The 9,053-nt window shown below is 40.6% G+C and overlaps 1 pseudogene; it reads left to right on the top strand.

Annotated features, from left to right (window-relative positions):
• The first annotated feature begins 375 nt into the window (after positions 1–375).
• On the top strand, positions 376–5,401 carry Oog1-ps2 (oogenesin 1, pseudogene 2; annotated as a pseudogene).
• Positions 5,402–9,053: the final 3,652 nt, after the last annotated feature.

The raw sequence follows: 9,053 nt of genomic DNA, 5'->3' as shown, positions 1-9,053 counted from the left end.
TACAATATGGCTGAACATGGCCTTGAATTGATGCTCTTGCTACCAATTCTTGAATTGTGAGGTTCAGGCATGGCAATCCTGTCTGCTGCATGCAGTGTTGGAGAGAGGATGACCTGTATCCTGCATAGCTCTCTAAAAGCTGAGTTCAAACCCAGCAACCTAGGACAATATTAATGGAACCAAGTCATTCTCCTGCCTCCATGTTTTGAGTATGTGCTACTGCAATTTATTGAAAAAACATCCAATTCACTCCTTAAACTCCAGGACATGTTCCTGACTATTAAAAACCGTTTGTCCCAAATCCAGTGACAATAATGTCTGTGAATCATTTCATGTTTATTACCAGCAACAGAATAAATCCTGAGCTGATTCAAAATGATTTTTGTCATGAATAAAGTTCACCCAGGTATGATTCACAACAGTAATCTTAGCAGGAAGAAGGATACTGAGGCAGGAGGATTGCTAGAACTTAAATATCTAAAATAATCTTAGCTTCGAGTAAGACCCAGTGCCATCATACAAAACTCAAAACTACATAATATGTAAGCAGGTGAGAAAATCCAAAATTAATTGATATTTTGCTAATTAACAAGTGAAATGTTTGAGGGGCAGGGTTGTGTGGAGGTATCCTCACAAAGCTCTCATTCAGTCTATCAAGTGGTTGGAAGAAACAACTAGAAATCAAAGGGTGGAGCTTAACCATGGAATGCAATACCAGGTTGGGGTTAGAGGCATGGCTGTAACAGGGAGAGATAGGCAGAGAAGTATATAAAGGCTTCATGGAGCCAGAGAATATATTCAGAGACCTGCAGCCTGGATAACTTCCTGGTTCAGCTGGGACTCACAGACCTATTTGTAGTGCTCAGAAGTGGTTGTATGTAATGTCTTTTCCTTCTATCATGCAGTTTTATGTAGAGAAATTTATGTGTCAGGATATGACATGAAATATTAGTTTCTGTCTCTTTAGAGGAATATTGAAGACACTGAGTATTTTTTTCTAAATGAAGTTTTAGCCTCACCTCCAATATAATTCTATGAGAGCTTGTATATTTCATTGGGGTGCTTCATATAATTTTATGTGTGAGAAGGATTCTCTATGTTGTTCAAACTCTCCTAGAACTGGCCATGCGGCTCTGGTTAAGCTGGAAATCAGATCATTCTGAGACACATGTTCCCTCATGTTTCCCTCCACTGAAATTATTATCTTTATTATTTTTTTTTTGTGAGACGCTGCCTCACACTGAAAACCTGTAGACCATGTATATTTGATCCTCCTTAACACACAATAACTGGAATTACACTATTGAGTTGCTCAAATGTCTTACCTTATGTTTTGCTTTGCATCTTTTTCACATAGCTTTACTTTTAAATGTGGTCTGCTTATGGGAAACAGGAAAATTGTAGGAACCCACTTTCATCATTCTGTTGACTGGGAGTTCAAAATTAATCCTCAACACAAGACTTTATTTGTTCTATTATTCGATTGCTTCTTTGCTTTTATTTTATTGTTTTTGCTTGCTCATTAGTTTTTGCTTTTTTATGCTTTTTTCTTTTTTATTAATAAATTTAATATTTCTTGATCACATTTTTACAGTCTAATCCTTGTACCCCTTCTGGTCTGCTGTCTGTGTGTTCCTCATCCCATTCCTCCTCCACTTTTTCCTTTTTAATGATTATTTTATTTACTTACATTTCAAAGTTTGTTCACTTCCTGGTCTTCCCTCCACAAGACCCTGTTTGATACTCCCTCATTTTGCTTCAAAGACCATGCTGCCCCACTCATCCACTGACTCTTGCCTCACCACACTAGCACTGCACTTCTCCAGGGCAACAAGCCTCCAGAGGATAAAGGGCCTTTCCTCACAGTGATGCCAGATAAATCAGAACTCTTATTACATACGTATCTAATACAAGGACCCATTCTTGTATACACTTTGGTTGGTGACTTAGTACCTTGGAACTCTGAGGAGTCCACATAGTTGATTTTGGTTGTTTTCCCTAAGGGGTTTCAATCCCCCTTAGCTCCTTCAGTCTTTCAGTATCTCTTCTATTGGGGTTCCCAAGGTCAACCCAATATTTGGCTGAAAGTATGTGTAATTGTCTTAAGCAAGTGGTGACAGAGCCTCTAAGAGGACAGCCAGATCTTGGCATCAGCATTAGTGTTTGGGTTTGGTGTCTGCAAATTGGATGAATCACAAGATAGGGGGGGTCTCAGGATGGCTTTTCCTTCAGTCTCTGCTCCATTTTCCCCTGTATTTCTTTTAGAAAAAAAAAAAACAAAGCTAGGTCAAAAATTTGGAGATGGGTGAGTGGCCCCTTCCATCAACAGCAGCCCATTCCTACACCTGAGGCTATTCTCTTCAGGTTCTATATCATCTCTTTTGCATATTTCTGCTAGAGTGATCACCACTGGGTCCTGGGAGTCACTCCCATTTTTCTATCTTTCTTTCATCCTTTTGTCTTTTTAAGAAAAGTTCACACATAAAATGTTTGAGCCAAAAAGTATATACTGATTTTAGAAATCGATAGGTTCCATTAATACCAGAGAGGAAATCTGTCTTTATACCACCAGTTTAGGATGAAGAGGTCAATTGATGTCTCTATATTGCCAGAGCAGTAACTCAGTAGCTTAGTGGTTGATGTGATGTAAGGAAGTTTTATAAACTTTGTCTTGAAAGTATATTCTTTTCTGACTCCTTCGACAGGAGACTCTGACTAGAGGATGAGTGTCAGAACCCACCCACACTCAAGAAGCTGGCAAGGCAGACTCTGCTGAGTGATGAGGCTTTGGCCATGTCCTCTCTAAAGTGGCTGCCCACTGGGCTTTTCCCAACACTGTTCAAGGATGCCTGTCCTGGCAGCCACACCAAGCTCGTGAAGGCAACGGTGACACATTAGCTTTTCCCCTGTCTCCCTTTGGGAGCATTGATTAAGACACCTAACCTGGAAACATTCCAGGCTGTCCTATATGGAGTAGACATGCTACTGGCCAGAAAATTTCACCCCAGGTAAGCAATATCCAAGTACTGTAAACGGAAGCACATGGGTTACACAACGGACATTATCAGAGAGATTGGGTTTGTCATAAGTGTATCAGATGGTACTGATGGAATCATCATTCAGGGTTACAGAGTTCCTGAAAGATACTTTCTTGTACTGAGGACAAGTTAATATGGAATAGAGTTGAATACACACTAGGATACATGTAGTCTCACAGTAGCACAAGACTATTCCTGGCATTTCCACAACCACTAGTAATATGACTAAGGAGAAATAAAGTTTACCTTAGAGAAAGTAAAGTAATCAAGTGTACAGAAGCCTAGGAAAACTTCTCTAGCATGCCTGAGTCCACCTTGGATATCGGGTGCTTAAAAAAAATATACTCCTTGGCAAGGAAGAGAGCTGAGTTTAGATATATGTACTAAGAGCTGATTCATGGTCTCATCACATTCAAATATTACACCTGCAGGAGGAAAAAACTTCAGGTTCTTGATCTGAGAAAATGCTCCATGACTTCTTGAACATATGGGTTGGTGCAGAGGACAGAGACTGCTCAGCAGTGACTTTGTACAAAAACAAGTAGTGAAGATCTTTCCCAGATATGCACTGAGGCAGCATCTGAAGGTCATAGTGGTCCTATGCCTCAGGACCTGCTTCGATGAAGCACAAGCATGCTTCTTGAAGTGGGCACAGCAGTGAAAGGGCTCCATAAATTTCAGCTGTACAAACATGATGATCTGGGCTCTCCCACTCCATGTTATCAGAGAAATCTTGAATGTTATTGACACACATCATATGACAGAATTAGAATTAATACTGAGTGGACTCTATTACAGCTGGCACATTTTGCTCCCTACTTTGGGCAGAAGAGAAATCTTTGCAAAGTTTTCCTATCACCCCTCCACAAGGTCAGCTTCCCTTCTATCAACAGAACAGGAGTCAGAGAAGCCAAGTATATCCACCAGTTTATTCCTCAGTTCTCAAAATTTAACTGTCTCTAGCATTTCTTCATGAGTCAGGTCCCTTTTGTGAGAGACCAGATGAATCATGTCCTAGGGCAAGCAAGAATGGAGAACTGTGTCAGCTACAAAAGCAAATATGTCTCTCTTAATGATGATTGGTGCCTGATGCCAGCAGTCACTACTAAAAAACTAATGTCTTCTTTCCATGTATACCGAGATATACAAGGTACATTTTACAAGTTTAATCAGTGTCTCAATGAGCACTCATGTGTAAAAGAAGACAATTGTGGTAAGAATAGGTCAGATTGAGTAAGGATGTGTTGTAATTTTTCATCAAATCATGATCACCCATTCAAATGGTAAGGGAACAGGAAAGGAAAATGTGTAATGATGAGTCAAGGAGATAAGTAGCACATTATGCACATGAGCTATATGCTCATACCTATGAGGAGAGTTTTCTATCTTTTCCCCATTCTGATGGATGAAATATTTTGATCCCAAGTTGCACTGAGTGCGTGTGACATGGGCTAAAGCTTGGTCTGCAAATGAGAGTAAGCATGGCTGCAGAGGGAAGGATAAAGTTCAGATTCAGTGAGCACACATAAATGTGGAGATGCTATCAGGATTTTCATGGGATGGAAGGTCTTTGTGAATTCTGGGCTTATAGGCTGAACTTGTTTTAAGCTTGAGAGTGAAGTCAGTAGATGAACTGTGGGGTTTGCATGACAGAGCAGTTCCCAACAGGAAGCATTATAGATGAGGTTCTTGATCATTTTGTTAAACTGACCTTTGGGCACTTGTTTCCTTCTGACACTGTGCATATTCAGCTTAACCTCTCCAACACCATTAGCTAGAACTAACCCTGTGGTCTATCCCTAGGTGCCTGAGAAAGCCTTTGGAGACCCTCTCCATCACTGACTACCTAATTTCCCAGAGAGACTTGAATTCATTCTCCTGCTGTCAGAGCCTCTTTCAGCTAAAACATCTGGATTTGAGTGGTCTTATATAATTTGAAAACTATGCCTCTGGGAGCTCTGCTAGAAAAAGTGGCAGACACTCTTGAGACTCTGGAATTGCTGCGGTGTAGAATAATTAACTCACAGCTCATTGTCCTCCTACCTGTCCTCAGACAATGCTCTCAGCTCACCAAGATCAACTTCTACAATGACTTCTCTATGCCTACCCTGAATGACATTTTGCAGCACACAGTCATGTGGAGCAAGATCAATGTGGAGCAATACCCTGCCCCTCTGGAGTGCTATGATGAATTGGCTAATGTTTCCAAAGAAAGATTTTCACAACTTTGTCTGGAGGTCAGGGATATACTCAAGGCAATAAGGCAGTCCAAGAACATCTCCTTTGCTATAAAAATCTGCCATACATGTGGCAAGCCCTTTGTCTATACCCAGGTTTCCAGTCTTTACAATTGCTGGTCATAAATTGGAAAAGATGACTTCAGGATTTTAATAAAAAACAGGTTTGGGACACATCCCTCATCCAGGTTACTCAGAGCCTGTGATTTCTGACACTAAACATATTGTTGGAAACAAAACACATACAAAGACTTGGACCTTGGACACTGAGCTTGAAATGGGGAACATTCAGATGGACTTGAGAACGGGATATTTGTGGAGTCAGAAACATAATTTGACATTTATACATGGCTTCTTCCCGCACAGACTAACTACATAACTAGATGTTGGATTCTCTCTCTCTCTCTCTCTCTCTCTCTCTCTCTCTCTCTTTCTCTCTCTCCCCTTCAATTGTTACCAACCTTGGTACCAGGTTTATGGTCAGGAAAGTTCAAAGATCCAGGAATGGAAAAACACTGGTATTTTGAGTCCAGCAAAGTTTCAGGTGAAATTGGCACGTATAAAATAAAACTTTTTATGATAATTCTTTCCAACTTCCCTTGCCTAGACTACATTTACAACCCTCTTGTGTGGGTGATCATCTATGTGCAGAAAACATTTAAAGTAAGTGAAGAACATAGACACACCTTCTATGAAGGAAGATTAAATGGATCATGAACTACCAACATTCAGTATATTCAGACCACCAGGTACCTTGGACCCATAAGAGATGCCTAAATTGAAGAATACAACAGAAGGAAAGTAAACAGGCTTTCCAGGCTGCCTTTGAATCATTGATCTTTTTGTCATGCATCCATGAGGTTACTACTGGGAACCTCTGTATCCAGCCTTTGTGCTTCATGTCTCTACTGCTTTATTCCTATGGACTCCCAAACTCTTGGTAGTGCCCAAAGTGTATGTTATGGTCTCCTAAAATATTCAGGTCCCTCTACTATATAAAGCATTTACTTTACAAAAGAATTCTATTCTAAATCTTGATGTGTAACAAAAAGAACAAATCTCCCTCAGCCTAGTCATTATACCTCTTACTGTATAATGAACTATCAATATTATAATTTATTGTACACTGTATTTATTGAAAGCATAAATCATAGGATCTTTTCTAAATATCATTGTGATTCTATTAATTGAATAATGTATCTAAATATAAGGACTCAACAACAAAAACCTTTTGGATTGACGTCAAAACGAACACATTGATGCCAGGAATACCACAATTTACAACCTTGGGAAGGTTGATAAATTGTTCACCTAACATGGGGCATATCTGAACGTGTATGCTATCGTAAGGTACACAAGAAAACAGAAAATAAACAAACAAGCAAAAGAAGCCACTCTCAGGTTCCTTCTCTCTGTCTTCCCCCACAACCTGTCTCCCTGTCTACATATCGAGTTCCCTGGCCTTGTTCCTTGGGACCAGTGAATGCATCTGAGATATGCCCACAATAAACATTCTTTTTATTCTGTAAACAAATGTGAGAGTGATTGCTCACAGGTTAAGAGCACATGCTACTCTTGCAGAGGTCCAAAGTTGGTTCCAGAGCTTGTAATTAGGTGGATCTCAAATGGTACTTGGGCATCAGGTGATAAGACGATATTTTCAAGTCTGTGTGCATCCCGGCTCTCACATGCACAAAAACACATAATGCACATGCACATAGAAACCTAGTGAAGAAGTCTTTAAATTAAAATGACTCCACTTCACAAAGAAATAAAAAAAACGGCACAATTAATAAAAATTGAGATGTTATTTGGTAGCAGTTCTGTGGCTTTGAGAAGAGGGTATGTGGAATTTCATGTGCGTCCATTGGGATAAGCTGGTGAGCATTATCCTGTTTTGCTTTGGTCTCCACTGGAAATATGCTGAATGCTAACATGTTTCCTGTTACCTGTTGTAAATGTTGTTGTTGTTGTTGTTGTTGTTGTTGTTTAATCAAATTTACACAGATATGGCTAGAGTTATCTGGGAACTAGAGTCTCTACTGAGAATTGGTCTCCCTCAGATTACATATAGGCAAGTGTGTGTGTGTGTGTGTGTGTGTGTGTGTGTGTGTGTGTGTGTGTAGGATTTTCATGATGAATGACTGCTCTGGGTGGAGCAAGCTCCTACTGCAAATCAGGAAACCTAGGGGCTAACATTGACCTTGACAAGTAACAGGTGCCACACTAATTAACTAAAGGGCCACAACACAAGTATCGCTGGCCAGAGATAAAGACATTGACACATTTTTTAGGAAAGTTGAAAAAATTGAAGCCTCACAGTGTTTGGAGACCTTTGTCTAAATATGCAGTAGTTAGAAAGAACTTTATTTCTTCAGGTCCAGACTTTGGGCTCAATGGGAGGGAATAGACACCTGATTCTGTTATATTCTTACAAGCTTTTTTTCTAGAGCTTTTCTGTGCTTGAAATGTATCCCTCTGAGCAGTTTGCCCCATGTCCTTGAGAAATTCTGTGCAAATGGGGGGAGCACACTAGATTCAGCTGGTTGGCCAGCACAGTTTCACCAAGATGCTAGAAGTCCTGTCCTGATGACTTTGATCTTCTGTTCCATGCTTTTCAGAGTAGTAGGATGGAGGGCCTGAAAGGTTTTGTTCTTTGTTTTTGGTCTGTTTTTTGTGTGTTTTTGTTTGTTTTAGTGAGTTCTGCCTTTGTTTGAGAATGTCCTCAGGAATTGGCTGAGGCTGAGATCCTGCTGCTAAGCCTTTTTCTGTGTCTGGAGAACAAACTTCCAGCCCCCTTGCTGGTCTGGTGTTCAGAGGTTTTATTCTGATTGCTTTCTGCCCTGTCCTACCTATGCTGTTGTAGCAGTTGCTTCACAATGGTTCCCTTAGTATTTTGGGAATTCACATCTTCCTCACGCAGATAATTACTTTCTGTTGTTATCCCTGAACCTCCATAGTAGGAACATGAAAAGAATATATGTGAGCCTCAGAGCAACACCTGTTTGCTGCCAAACCCAGGAGCAATCATTTTCTTCTTTGCCTGGCAGGTGCACACAATAGGCACAGACCAGAGACTGAAGACTTGGAGTCCAAAGGAACTGATGAGCATGGATTCTCCATTTTATTTCTCCAGAAATTAAGCTGTTACATAACACTGCCCACATCTAGGGTGGGTCCTCAACCTTTTGAAATCTGGAAAGTCTGCCAAATATGCCTAGAGAGTAACCTAAGGGGTCATTTCAGTAACACTTCTTCCAGGGGATCAGCATCAAACCTACTGGATCCCAATGACGGTGCAGAACACAGAACAGATGCCTTCCAGTCCACGGCACATCACAGAAAATCTTGCCAGCTACAAGTTTGAAACAACCTGTCCTTAAGACTGTGCCTAACTTTAACGTGCCTTCTCCATGTTGCTGGCTGTCCCGCAACTTCAGAGGTGCCCCCAACTTCAGAGCTTTATGTATTGGACTGTCTCACTTAAATCTGGATATCGAGATCCTTTCTGGTATTGAACACCATGACCTATTCTCTATCGATGGCTACCTGGAATAGTTAACATTATATCGAAGGCTATACTCAAACTATAGAAGACCCTGTCTCTGCCTCCATTTAGTATGAGCCTTCAGCCTGTCTAGCTGATACCTTGATGTTACCATTTGTAGACAAGTGCCAATGTGACCCTTCTTCAGGTTTCCTTAATATATACTGAAGAGATGGTTCAGGATTTAAGATCACTGGGGATGCAGCATACAGGAGCTGCAATGTGAAGGTT

The sequence above is a fragment of the Rattus norvegicus genome, chromosome 14, assembly GCF_021556685.1.
Source record: "Rattus norvegicus strain SHRSP/BbbUtx chromosome 14, alternate assembly SHRSP_T2T, whole genome shotgun sequence".
Classification (NCBI taxonomy): domain Eukaryota; kingdom Metazoa; phylum Chordata; class Mammalia; order Rodentia; family Muridae; genus Rattus; species Rattus norvegicus.
This window is presented reverse-complemented; position numbering and strand designations above follow the sequence as displayed.